Raw genomic sequence first — 14,183 nt, 5'->3', positions numbered from 1 at the left:
AAAAATGTGGGATATTGCTAAACCCTGTCTTCTACCAGGATATACAGATGTTCGGCTCATGAAAAATGGCAGCTCTCAGTGTGAGGGTCAAGTGGAGATGAAGACCTCTGGAGGCTGGAGAACACTCTGTGCCTCCCACTGGAATATGGCCAATGCCAATGTAGTTTGCCGTCAGCTGGGCTGTGGAGTTGCCATCTCCACCCCAAAGGGAGCATACTTTGTGGAAGGAGAAGATGAGATCTGGAGAGACAGATTCCACTGCTCAGGGTCTGAGTCCTTCTTGTGGAATTGCCCTGTGACTGCCCTGGGTGTTCCTGCCTGTGCCCATGGAAACACAGCCTCTGTGGTCTGCTCAGGTAAGAGAGGGCAGGGCTGACTGCTACTAGAGTGATGTGTCTCTAAAAGCAGACAGTGTGGAGAGCTGACTTCAAATATGAGACATTTTGTGGTTAACAATGATTCTTAATGATCATTCATCTTTCAGCCCTGTCAAAAAATTTAAGAGGATTGGTTTTAAGTAAGAATTATAATTCATTGAAATTCATAGATAACATTATATAACAATGAATGAGAACTCTGTCACATTCCTCACCCTGGACTAACAGAGAGCATCAGCAGCTCCCAGAAGTCACTCTCACATCTCTCCAGTCACTGTGCCTTCCTCCCCTCCAAAGAAGACCACTCTAACTTTTGCTGCCAAGGAATCTTGTGTTTCAAGTTTTGAGTTTTATATGAAATCATGCACAATGTTCTCTGTTTGTGTCTACTTTGTCTCAACATAACTTTTAGAATTTACCCATATTTCTATTTTTATCAGAGTCTCAATTTTATTCCTGTAGAGTTTTCTGCCAAATAACCACAGGATCATATGTTGAACTATTCAAATGATTTGGAGATTTGAATTGTTTTCACTTTTTGAGTACACAAATAATGATCCTACAAAGTACCATGTCAATATTGTTTGGTGGAAATATGGATATATTTGTATATCTTTATTAATACTTGTCCTATAATATGCCCCCTCTTTATATATGATCTTCTTTCTGGAGTCAAATTCTTGTTCTTAATGAAGTACAGCATGTCAACATTTGCTGCTCTCATAGTATTATAGTGTCATTTTAAAAGCACTTTGCTCTCATAAGATCATAAAAATATTTTTCAAGAGTATTTTATACACATTTAGTTATCTTTCTTTTACATACAGTTGCCCAATCATTCTAGAATTGGTATTGTATAAAGTGTGTGGTGTAAAAAAAGTTCCACATCATTGTTGGGATATCCAATTGATTCAGAATCATTACTGAAAAGCCTTTTCCCCACTGCTTTGTCACCTTTGAAATACACAGGGTGCAGATATTTCTGACTCTTGCTCTATGCTCTGTTCTGTTCCATTCTGTCATTTTCTAGACTTATCCTAATTTTATAGCATGTCTGATTAACTTTTTTAAAGATTTCTTTAAAGTAACTGCTCTAATTGTGTTGTTTTTTTCTGCCCAGTACATTGGTCATGCTTGGTCTTCTGCATTTCAAATAAATTTTACAAACAATGTGATATATTTAATTCAATAATAGAATGATGGTCTTTAGATTGAGTTTGGATTTAACCTAAATATCAATATGGAGCTACAAGGTATATCTATAATTTCCCTCAGAAATTAAACGTAACTTTCACTAGGTATACTATTGGTGTTTATGTTTTTGATGTTATTTTATGAGTTTCTTTTAGTAAAATGTCCTAGGACATTCAATGTTTTAGTCTGCTTTTTTGTGCTGTGACAGAAAGACCTGACAAGAACAATTTTAGGAGAAAAAAAATTATTTTGAAGCTGAAGGTTTCAGAGGTCTCAGTCCATAGATATCCTACTCCATTCCTTGTGGTTAGAGGTAAGGTAGAATATCATGGTGGAAGAGTGAAGCAGGGTAAAGGAGGTTAGCAGATGGCCACCAAGAAGCAGAAATAGGGAGAGCTCTGATCAACAAATACAACATATAAATCTCCAGATCATGCCAACAGGGACCCATCTCATCCAGCCACAACATATATGACTGTTGTCACCACCCAGTCAATATTATCAAAGGATTAATGTGCTGATTAAGTTAAGATGTTCATAACACAATCATTTCACTTTTAAACTTTCTTTCATTGTCTCACACATAAGCTTTTCTGGGATACCCAGTATCTAAACACCACAACTAGTTTTCACATTTGCTTTTTGGTGGCTTTGTTTTCCTTTTTCTCTTTCATTTATTTTATTATTTTTCTTGATAATTGAGAATTCTGAATAAGCTTCAAAGATAGCACAAAATTCCCAGATAACCCTAACCTTGATTTCCCAATACTATTATTTTTTTCTGTTATTATCCCCCCTTTCTGCCACATTCATCCCTTAATATGTAAAATATTTCTGTGACTAGTTAAGAGTAGGTGAATAAGATATTTTTTTATTCTTAAAATAATAACAAGACTAATCCCATAACCACAGTGTCATTGTCAAATTACATGAAATAATCTGTTGGCTTCCACATATGATGGAGACTATGTGCTACTTGTCTTTCTGTGTCTGGGTTATTGAACTAAACATGACGTCCTATGATTCCATCAATTTTGATGCAAAAGGCAAGAAACCATTCCTTTTATGGTCATATTTATACCACATTTTCTTTATGTATTTCTCTTGCAGTGGGCATCTGATTCCATACTGTAGCTATTGTGAGTAGTGTCACAATAAACACGGGAATGTATGATTGCTGTTTCACAGTAAATATCATTGTCCTAGTTGGTATTGTTTTTTAATGCATCACTGCCCCCCCCATATAGCAACACAAATGAAAATATATTTCATTTTGCCCATAATTTCCAGATTCATAAATTTGGAAAAGGCTCTTGGCAGTTGCCTCTTGAGGTCTCTCATGAGGTTGCACTTGGATCTCATTTGCAGCTGAGGTCATTGTAGACTTGACAAAGGTAGGAATCCAGGACAATTAATTCACATGGCTGGTAGCTTAAAGTTCACCTGGGGCTGCTGACAGAACCACCTGCAAAAGTTCTCTCCTACACGATAGTCTCTACAGAGTAGATTTTGCATTAAGCAAAGATCCTACTAAGTTAGTGGAGAAGGCCTGACTTTCTTAGCTAGGTTCCTAAGTCAAGCTGTGCTGGCTTCACCACATTCTATTGCTTGTAGACAACCCACCACTGTCAGCCCAGATTGGAGGGCAGGAGAAATGGACTGCACAGGTCAATAGATAGAGTGTCACAGAATTTGTGGGTATTTTCAAAACTACAGGTATGTTAAATATCTCACTTTGTGTATTTTCTAATTTGAATTTTTGTGCAATCAATTATGGTCTTAATACCTAAAACTTGTACAATATATAGGAATGTTAGGTTCTCTCACCATCACTCTTAGAATCCTATTGTATTTATTATGTTTTTATCTTTCTGTTTTTCAATCTGTGTTTTCCCATGTTAATCCACTTAATTTTTCTATTTTGTGTTAACCTATAGTATTGTTACACTCATCCTCTGGTTTCTTATTTTTAGCTACCTACTATATAGGATAATTTTACTTGGTTCTTTTTAGTTATACATAACTCACAAATATTTATTGGATTTTGTTATTTTCTACTAAGATGCATCATCTCTATGACAAATATTCTTTTATAAAATATGATACAAGTTTCCTGGTTATTTAAATATGATTCCTCCTCTTTGTTTTAATGTAAATTTTACTTGTTTACCCCAGGAAAAAATGGCAAACATGGCTGAAATTTTCAGAGTGCCACCTACTACCTTTGAATGCCCAAATGCCTCCATGGAAACATAACTGGATATAGTTTTATTTTTCTCTCAACTTGACTCCTAAGTCTTGGTTCCCTGGGAGCTGTATTCACACTTTCCTAAAGTCATTCCTGGGACTTTAGTAGATTTATACTTCATTTAAGAGAGAAGTGTGTCTCAGAAGCAGAAACAGAATCCTTGAATAGGAGATAGGAAATTACTGATCATGGGCTACAGCTCAGATGCCATCACTGGATTACTGTCAAGTTTAACTCAGTTTCCTGCTCTCTACTCCCATCTATAGGAAACCAGACCCAGCTGCTGTCCCAGTGCAATGACTCCTGGTCTGACCCAGCAGGCTCTGCAGCCTCAGAGGGCCACACTGCCAAATGCTTAGGTAAGCAAGGATCTCAGCAACAGAGTCTTCCCTTTCCCTGTGCAAATGCCCACTGACATGACCCTGTCTCTCCTCAGACAGCAGACAGCTCCGCCTGGTGGACGGGGGCAGTCACTGTGCAGGGAGAGTGGAGATCCTGCAGCAGGGCTCCTGGGGCTCCATCTGTGATGACAGCTGGGACCTGAGTGATGCCCACGTGGTGTGCAGACAGCTGGGCTGTGGAGTGGCCCTGGAGGCCACCATCTCTGCTCACTTTGGAGAGGGATCAGGGCCCATCTGGCTGGATGAAGTGAACTGCACAGGAGAGGAGGCCCATGTGTGGCAGTGCCCTTCCCAGGGCTGGGGGCAGCACAACTGCAGTCACAAAAAGGATGCTGGGGTCATCTGCTCAGGTCTGTGATACATTCTGTGCATAGGCTGGAAGGGTCTACAGGATGGTGTGTGATCCCTAGGGCTGTCATTGGGTCTTTGCTGACAGGGCAAAGGAGAGGTGGTGCCTCTCACTATTCCTGTGCCTACAGCAGAGGAGAAGATTAGGTGCTTCCATTTCCTGCTGCAGCAGCAGCTCCTTCCATCTCAGCAGTGTCCCCTGACACAGTCTTTCTCTACGGTGTCCATTTAAAGCAGTCATCACTCTTCTGTTACCTGCCAGCAACATCCTGACCCACTGAATTAGTCTTCTATTTCTTCTGTAACAAGTTACCATAGACGGAGGGTCTTAAAACAATACAAATTTATCACCTTACAGTGTGTAGGTTAGAAGACTTACCTGGGTCTGTGTGGGCTATAAACAAGGTGTCAGCAGGCTGCAACAGCTGGAGCTCTAGGAAGACTCTTTTTCTTATCTTTTTCCACTTCTATAAATTACATGAATTCCTTGTATTACCTCTTCCTTCTTCAACCCAAATTGTTTCAACCGTCTCACCATTCCATGTTCACATCACACTCTAGTGAGGACCAGAATGGCTTATCTGTTTGTGAGGATACAGGTATAAGGATGTCATTACATTGGGGAAATCCTATCCAGGATGATCCAGGATAATCTCATAATGAAAGCATACTTTGGTTAATTTTTGTCTTGTTTTGTTTTTGTTTTTGTTTGTTATTTTGGTACTGGGCTTGAATCAGGGGACTCAACCACTGGAGCACAACTATGATACTTTTTTAAAATTTTGAGACAGAGTCATATTAAGTTGCTTAGAGCCTCACTAAGTTGCTGAGGCTGACTTTGAACATGGGATGCTCCTGCTTTAGCCTTCCAATCAACTTGGAATACAAGCATGTCCCATCTTGCCTAGAGAGAAAGGATTCTTTTCTTAATCTTGTTTGAAAAGCGTTTTTGCAATGTGAGCTCAAATATTCACAGGCCCTCAGGATTAAGAAGTAGTCATATTTGAGCTCCACATTTCTACTCCCCCTCTGTTTATACTCATTTTTTTAAGATCTGTCAGATGGTTAGTCAGAAAGCAGATAGAGAATTCACTTCCTACAGAGTCCCCAGATCATTGTTCCTGCCTATGCATTTGGTAATATAACATTGTTGTAGAAACAAAAAGAGAGGTACAAGTTAGCAAAACACGTTAAAGGGACAAAAATTCCAGTCTTTCACCTAGTGGGCATTTCCTCAGTAGAGTCAGCAATGAGCACTCACTTCTTAGGAATAAAGAAGAAACAGCAGTAAGAGTTGAATGCTCACTAAGCCCTGTTTTTCTCCTTTCTATTTCAGAGTTCCTGGCTCTCAGGCTGGTGAGTGAGGACCAGAAGTGTGCTGGGTGGCTGGAGATTTTCTACAACAACACCTGGGGCAGTATCTGCCACAGCCCTATGGAACCCATGACCTTGTCCATAATCTGCAGAAAGCTTGGCTGTGGAGACACTGGGATTCTGGATTTCTTGGTTCCTCCTAGAGAAGGTTCTAGACCCCACTGGGTAGATGGAATCCACTGTCGAGAAATTGATAGCTCTCTCTGGCAGTGTCCTTCTGAGCCCTGGAAACACCAATCTTGCTCTGTAAAGGAGGAAGCTCATATCACATGTAGAGGTGACCTACTGTCTATTTTTATGTGTTTGTCCTATGCCTGCAGGTTGTTGCTAGAAAAGTTTTATACATTCAAATATAATGGATGAATTGAAATAAACCTACATAATGAATACTGGATAGAGATTATTTTATCCAACTCTTGCAATCCTGTTTCAAAGGCAGATATAAGAAAATCTGCAATGATAGCAATATGTGAAAAGTACCAGAGACTGAACTGAGTATATGGAGCATGAAGTTACGCTCTGATAAACATTCCTGACAATTAGCTAATTGGGTCTCAGATTATATTAATTAATCTGTATTTCCTTAGTGAGAGTGTATGATTGGACCTCAGTAATACACATTGCTTACTGTGTGCTATCACTTTTCTCCCACCCTACTATACCACAAGTAATTTGGCTTAATCTTCACAACAACTGATGATAGGTATCATGGTGATCATTTATTTCAGAGGAGGAAACTGAGGTTAGGAGTAAACACTTCATCTCCCTCCAACTTTCAAACCAGTGGGGAACAATTTGGGGAATCAAATATATTGGACTCTTTACTCTGAAATCCATCTACACCAGACAGACTACCTGTCAGTTTATTTTGTTGATGGAAAGTAATCAAGTGACATGTCGGTAGAAAAGTAATTCCAGGCAGGAAGACAGACACAAGAAGAAAACACTGCCCCTGTCCTCATGGAGTTTGCACTCCAGCCCCACTACACAACCATGCATAAGGTGCTATGGAAATGTGTGATTTTGGAAAAAGAGAAAAAAAATTCTTTTTGAAAACTTCAGGAGCACTAGATGTTCAATGAAAGAAGAAAATAGAGGATTTATCAGTGTAAGTACTGACTTGGGAGGAGCATAGTGACCTTGAGATACCATGAGCAGAAGAGGAAGAGGGTGAGGAGAGTGATGCATGATTACCTGGATGGTAGGAAGAGCTCAAGGCCTCTCCAAAGCATGTCCCAAATAATAATCCTGTTGAAAATATGTTTGTTAATCTTTCCCTCTGCCACATCATGGAGAACTGCAGTGAGATGAGGGGCCTTGTCTCCCCTCATTTTCTTCTTTGATTTCACCTCCTCACAGTCTCAGTGATCTTGGTTGATATTACCTCCTCTGAGTCTTTATCGATATGCTACTGCATCCTTCTCCCAGAAAACATTCCATGGGGCCTGTTGGAAATTGGGGCCTATCATCTTCTAATGTTTTAAAGACCTGAAATGTCCCCTTCAGTTTCTTGTTCTGATAAAAACCTGGCTGTCTTCTGAGAACAATGAAGTTCTTGTCATTTGGAGGCTCTGTGCTTCCCTTTCAACATGCTTTTTATTTCTTTTCAAATCTTAGAATAAGTTTGTAATTATCCATTCTATTCTTAGAATATTTCTGTTGTGCCCTGTAATTTTTAATAAATTATTTTCTTTTCCTCCCTGTCCAGCTGTTTGATTTTGCCCATGAGTTGGTACCTGCCAGCACTTTTGGTGTCACTCTCTAGCTTGGTCACTCCTCTCATCCAGGAAGGCTGTAGTACCAGGTCCCCAGGATCCTTGTCTCCTGTTCCTGGTGCTTCCAGGAACCTTGCACACAACTGAGATAATATCCTGGCCTCTCAATTATTGCCTTTCTCCCTTTGAAGCATTCGCCTTACGTTGCATCTTCATGTATGGCCACACTAGTGACCACCACTAACTGTCCAGCTTGAGATCTTGACTGCATTGCTCCCTCTCTGACTTTTGCCTCTTCTCCTTATGGCACATATTCTTGATGCTCCTTTCCCAGATATTTCATCCTCATGCAGATTACAAATGGTTTCCTTTATCAGTTTCCCAGTTTTCCACTCTCCTCAGGACTGCACATGTTCTTCTTACCCTGATTAGACAACATGATGCTCCATTATAATCCTTCCCCTTCAAGTACACTCAATTCTGTCGTCTCTTCTTTATCCGTCAATGACAACAATGGCTGTTTTAACTACCTAACTCATGTTTTAACTACATCACTCCATGCCCTCCTTGCCTGCCTGAACTGGACTAGACAAGGACTGCTGAATCATGGACAAGTACTGTATCTTGTTATAATATGAAATTATCCTGCTATTCTCTTTGAATTTGAATCCAACCACTGATGGACCATCCACATTGGCCCATATTCCAGTGTGCGTCTCTCACATGTGCTTTTGCCTTTTGTATAACATGTTATTTTACAAATTGTCAGATCTCCTGCATGCTGATATTTTAACTCCACCATATACTTAAATGATGATCTTGCCTCAAACATCCCTGGAAAATAGAAACCTTCAGCTGCCTACTTTGTTTTTTCCTCATATGGTCATTTTACCTTATTGGTTGTTCTTATTTTGTCTTACAGATTTTCAATTTCTCTTTGCCTATCATTTTTTTTCTGGACAGCTTGAATAATCTATAGTCACATCTTTCTCCCTTATTCATCTTGGAGTTTTGTCAATTTACTGAATTGATAATGTTTGATTCTTTTATCCTTCTCACTTGTTTATCTGCTCTTCCAGTGAGATTTATTCTTTTCTATGCTCTCAAGGCTAGATTGTCTTGCTTCCTACTCTGTGTGTGGGATTGCTTCACTATCTTCTACAGTGTATGTTTAGTGATTCAAAATTCCTTTAACTGATATGTATCTTCAAAAGACTTATTTTTCTTTGATTCTAAAAGATAACTTCGCTGAACATAGTCATGTAGTTCGAAGTTGTTTTCTTTCAAAGTCTTAAGTACATCACTCCATGTCCTCCTGGCCTTTATTGTTTCTGTTTAGAAATCTGTTATGTGAGGATATTCTTAGTAAGCACCTTTCTCTTAATGATATGCCTTGAGGTGTAGGTGTCTTGTAGTGTTGAGATTAATTCAAAGTGGGCATTATAGGTTGGTTCTCTGTGGATTCTTTGGCACAGAGATGGGTTTTAAAATTCCAGGTATTTTTTTTTTGTGTGTGTCAGAACACATCTTTCTCTATGGTTCTCATACTAATGGAGTCCTTCTGGTAGTTCAGGTGTGTTGTTATGGACAGTATAGTGTACAGGGCATTCTTCCTGTGGTATTATTTTTTAGTGTTTGCTCTGAGGGGTATGGAAGCAACCTGTACTGAGGTCCTTCAAGGCACTTTTTCCACCACATTTGAATTATTTATTTCTGGAGAAATAATTAATAATTAAGGTGGAGATTGTCCAGGAGCAGGAATTATGCCTATTTGTGGCTGGTTCTTCAGCTGTGGATTTCTTTCTTCCCTATTCATTAAGTTGAAATATCCACTAATACTTCACCAGGACTAGGTCACAGCTTCATTAAGGTGAAATTTCCCTATATTGGCTAGTGTTAGGGTGTGCCAAGTGTTCTAGCCATGGTGAATCCCTGGAAAGCCTGTGGGAAATAGTGTAATCCCTGGAGATGTGACATGGGGAAGCTGTGAATTGCCAAATATTGTCGCTTAGCTCTCAGACCAGGTCCCTGTGTGCAACCACATGTACCTGGAATTGTTCTTCTTCACAGAGGGTGGGACCACTTACCAATGAGACCTCCATCCCTCCCCTGCAATTCAATGCTCTCAGCGTGTTTGTGACAGGCATTCTTCATATCTGAGACTGTAGAATATTAACTTCCACACAATCACTGTGGCAGGGTGGCCCAGGGACCTAAAATTGTGATTACCACATATTGTCTAAATCCCAGAGCAGTTTGGTTCCTAACAATGACCACTTCTTAAGATAGCTCCTGGTTATATCACTCTGAGAGCTCGCTGGGCAATGTGATGAATTTTTTCTCCAAAGCTTGCTTGTTGTACAAGAGTACTCCCTCTCAGAACAATGCCCCAGATTTGATCTAAAGCTTGTAAGAACCATGTGTTTCTCCCACAGGTAAGACACCATCTGGGTTGTCTCCATTTTCCAGCTTACTTTATGTTTGCAAGTTGCCTCCCTCACCCAGGCAGCTGGAGATGAAGTTGTAAATTGCTTTGTACGTTCCTTGGCTGCCTTTCTGCTTCTCCTTGTAGTTTAAATGTATCATGACTTCTTTATTAGCTCCTCTCTTTCTCTCCTCAAATCTTTTTCACTCAGAGTCACAGCAAAGTTACCTCTTTTCTGCTATTTACTTCCTTGCCCAAAACTCCTATTTTTGCATAATAACAACTCGTGAAAAGAATTCCAAGCATAGATTTGTTTTGTTTGGGGGGGGAGTAACATTCTATGGGTGTTGAGCAATGTCAATATCTGACATCATCTTTTTTGAGAAGTTGCTCAACTTACGTAAAGAAGGTCAAGTTTTGGCATTACATATCCAATCTGAGCTCTGAAGCCTAGAATCATTAGTGAAATATTTGGAGGCAAAAAATGGTCCATCCATTTTCCAGTCTTTATGACCATATGGTTATAATTTCTCCTGGATTCATGGCTGTCACCTGAAGTTTCTGATAATCTCATCCCAGTTTCTTACTCTCCCTGCTGTGTTCTGATCCTTCCATATATTAGGCCATTAGCACTCAAGTGTGTGCGCTCTATAAGAACCAATCAGATGGTGGCCCATTGACCTTTAGAAATCATTCAGAAAAAGACTTTCAACTACTCAAGGTAGGAAATGTAACATTTCTAGAATTGTGTTACCAGATCCTATGGAGAACTCTGTAAATAATAAGTTTAACTCTGATAGCAGTTACATAATAATTTGTACCTAGACATCTAACTATATTATATTGTGTTTAATCTCTTTTCTTATTTTTTACATAATTGATTCTTCTACTTATTTTGGTAGGAATTGAAACTTAGCTGCTGCCTTGATGTAAATGACAACATGTGTTACACAGCAAGCTCTGCAATCTGAAAGTGGATTCCGCCAACTGATTTGTTGAGGGTGGAATAGCATAGGACAAGAAAATCCTCCTCTTTTGCTTTGTAAATACAACCATTGACATAACTGTTTTCTCCTCAGAGACCCCAAAGCTCCGCCTGGTGGACGGTGGCAGTCGCTGTGCAGGCAGAGTGGAGATCCTTCACCAGCATTCCTGGGGCACTGTCTGTGATGACAACTGGGACCTGAAAGATGCCCACGTGGTGTGCAGACAAATGGGCTGTGGAGTGGCCATTGATGCCATTCACTATGCACAATTTGGGGAGGGATCAGGGCCCATCTGGCTGAGCAAGCTGCAGTGCACAGGAGAGGAGGACCAAGTGTGGAAGTGCCCATCTCAAGGCTGGGGACAGCATGATTGTACACACAGAGAGGATGCAAGTGTCATCTGCTCAGGTAGGGTCTGCACATTCTCCACAGCATAAGAGAATGGAAAGGACCAAAAGTGTTTTTCTGATCTTGGGGAAATAAGAGACAGATGAGTCATGGAGGATTAAGAGGTCCCCATGAATGCTGGTTACTCAAAACAGCGTATATGATGGGCTTTATTTAATTCTTTCTTGTAAATCTCAGATAGTGTCTTTTCTCTTCTCTGCAGTCATACTTGACAAGATAAGGTTTCTTTATAGAATTATTCCACATAAAATCATCTTCATAATTCTGGTTCTATGATTTACTATTTGAAGGGTTACCTATAAATTACCATGCATATAATCTTTTCAAAAGACAGACAAGAATGGGGCTCACTTTTTTTCAGTTGAATTAAGTGTTTATATATGTATAGCCAGAGACAGTTTTGCACTGGGTTAGTAGGTGTATGGGCACAGGGATGGGATTAAACACATCACAGAGGAATTATGGATTACTGCAAACTTGTAATTCTTCTTTCCAGATTTAGACATCAGAATTATCAACTCATTGGTAGGAAGGGCTAGAGAACTATGAAATGTTCTGAGTCACAGATATCCCTTCCATCATCACCACAATAGATTCTTTCTACATTTCTTTTTCAAAGCAATAAACTTATACTTTGGAGATGGATTTAGATTTGTGCTGGCAGATTAATGTTGGATGTAATAAAATATTAATGCATATGTATTATGCATTAATGTTTTATTACATCTAGTTTAGGACTAGAACTGGGATGGTTGTTCAAAGATCTCCTACAAATGCACCATATTAATTGTTATTCACACTCAAAACTGGCTTCATAAGAGACAATAACCTAGGTGAGCACCTGCTTCTACTACGATAAAAAGGAAAAGACACATTGAAGGAGGGAGGAAGATAAGACTTGCCCATTTCCCAACCTCAAGCAGCCTAGCATGAAGGGAAATGCATTCTTGGGAGATGGAAAGGGAATTAAACCCAGACCTTACATTTTAAACCCAGGATTAGGCCTGTCATAGTGAAACTTGGTGCCTGAAAGAGCCCAACAATACTGTCCCCATGCCAGTAACCTTACACTAAGACTCTGGAACTGTGTTCAGTTGGGCAGCAAAGAAACTGTCTCCACCACAACTATTCCAACCTCTAGCAGAATTGGAGAAAGCAAGACTCCTTAGAGGACAAGGCAGAGTGCTGGCACAGGAGTTTGTCTTGAAGTTCAGTCCAGGCCCACCATGATCATACCCAGCACCAAGTAAGAGTTAGAGGTCTCAAATGTAGAAGGGGAGATAACAAAGCAAGACCCGTGTACTGGTGGGACAGACTCAAGAAGAGTCTGCAGCACCTGTGGCTGGTTGCAAGAATTTGGAGACTTGAGTCCACCTCAGCAGTAGGCAGCTCATAGCATTTAGGGCCTTGGTCCCTCCCAAGTTCTGTGTTGACTTGGCAGGCTGTGGCCTCAGTGTGTGACAGCAGACAAATGGACATTTGCAGCATTGGTGGTCACCTACCTCATTCCTCCTCAACCCCCAGCAGCATAACATGGAGAGAGTTGAGTATCTGCATGAAAGTGAAAAGTTAGTTGAGCAGTTGTGACTGGGAGCCTCAGATTCTTATCAATATAAATTATAATACAACTCTCAAAGATGAAAGGTAAAGACTCTCAGGCATCAAGAGAGAAAAAAAGAAATAACATTTATAAGCAGTTCCAATTCACCTGATGGCAGACTTTTCAGCAGTAAACATATAGGTCAGAAGTGAGTGCCATGAGATTTTCATAAACCTGAAGAAAATCCTGCAAATCAAGAATACTCAATCCAGAAATTCTATCCTTCAGAAATAAGGGAGGTACAAAGACATTATCAAACATCCAGTGCCCACAAATTACCATATGATACAGCAATCCCAATGCTCAGCATATGTCCAAAGGAAGTGAAATCACTATGTTAAAGAGACATCTGGACTCCCATGTTTATGGCAGCACTATTCATAGTAGCTAAGAAATGGAAATAATCTAAATGCCCATAAGCTGATAAATGGACAAATAAATGAAATACAATGGGATACTATTTAGCCATAAAAATGAATTATTTTTTTTCATTTGACATAACATGCATTGGAATTTTCTGAAGAAGACATCAGAAGCTTACAGGATCTGGGGGATGGCCTTCAAAGATTGACAAAGAGCACATAAGGATTACCTTAGCTGTACTTAAGACCCTGGTGTAAGAAGGGCAATCTGGGTACATTGTGTGAATTCAGTATACTCCTCAGTACATTCCTCATTTCAGGAAGAAAATGATTTGCAAGCGTGACTCAAAGCTGAGGTATTGAGAAGGTCAGAATAGAGGAAGAAAAGGTCCATTGGATGATACTCTCAGAAGAAACCTGAAAAAGGCTCAGAGGAAAAATGTGTCTATGGAGCAAAAGATCAGACAAGGATATAAATGGATGAAATTTTTAATTTACTCAAATGAGAATGACTCATATAAATCAATAGTTTTTGGCAGATGCATTTTTTTTCCTTTTTCACCCAGTGACTCACAAACTTCAAATGGCTTAAAACTGGGTTTTTCCCCACTGTGTAAAGCTCTACAAAGATGATGACATTATTTTCTTTAAATATACATACCCAGCACCTAGAAACACATCTGGAAAGTGACAAATTCTGAAAACATGCTAGTGTTGTGAATAACAAATCAGGAAAGCAGACTCT

The 14,183-nt window shown here is 39.7% G+C and overlaps 1 pseudogene; it reads left to right on the top strand.

The window, feature by feature from the left end:
- The window catches only part of LOC143398306 (antigen WC1.1-like), a 125,423-nt pseudogene that overhangs the window by 67,522 nt on the left and 43,718 nt on the right, over positions 1-14,183 (top strand).

The sequence above is a fragment of the Callospermophilus lateralis genome, chromosome 4, assembly GCF_048772815.1.
Source record: "Callospermophilus lateralis isolate mCalLat2 chromosome 4, mCalLat2.hap1, whole genome shotgun sequence".
NCBI classification, from domain to species: Eukaryota; Metazoa; Chordata; class Mammalia; order Rodentia; family Sciuridae; genus Callospermophilus; species Callospermophilus lateralis.
Note: the sequence above shows the minus strand (reverse complement) of the source record. Positions and strands in the feature narration are given on the sequence as shown.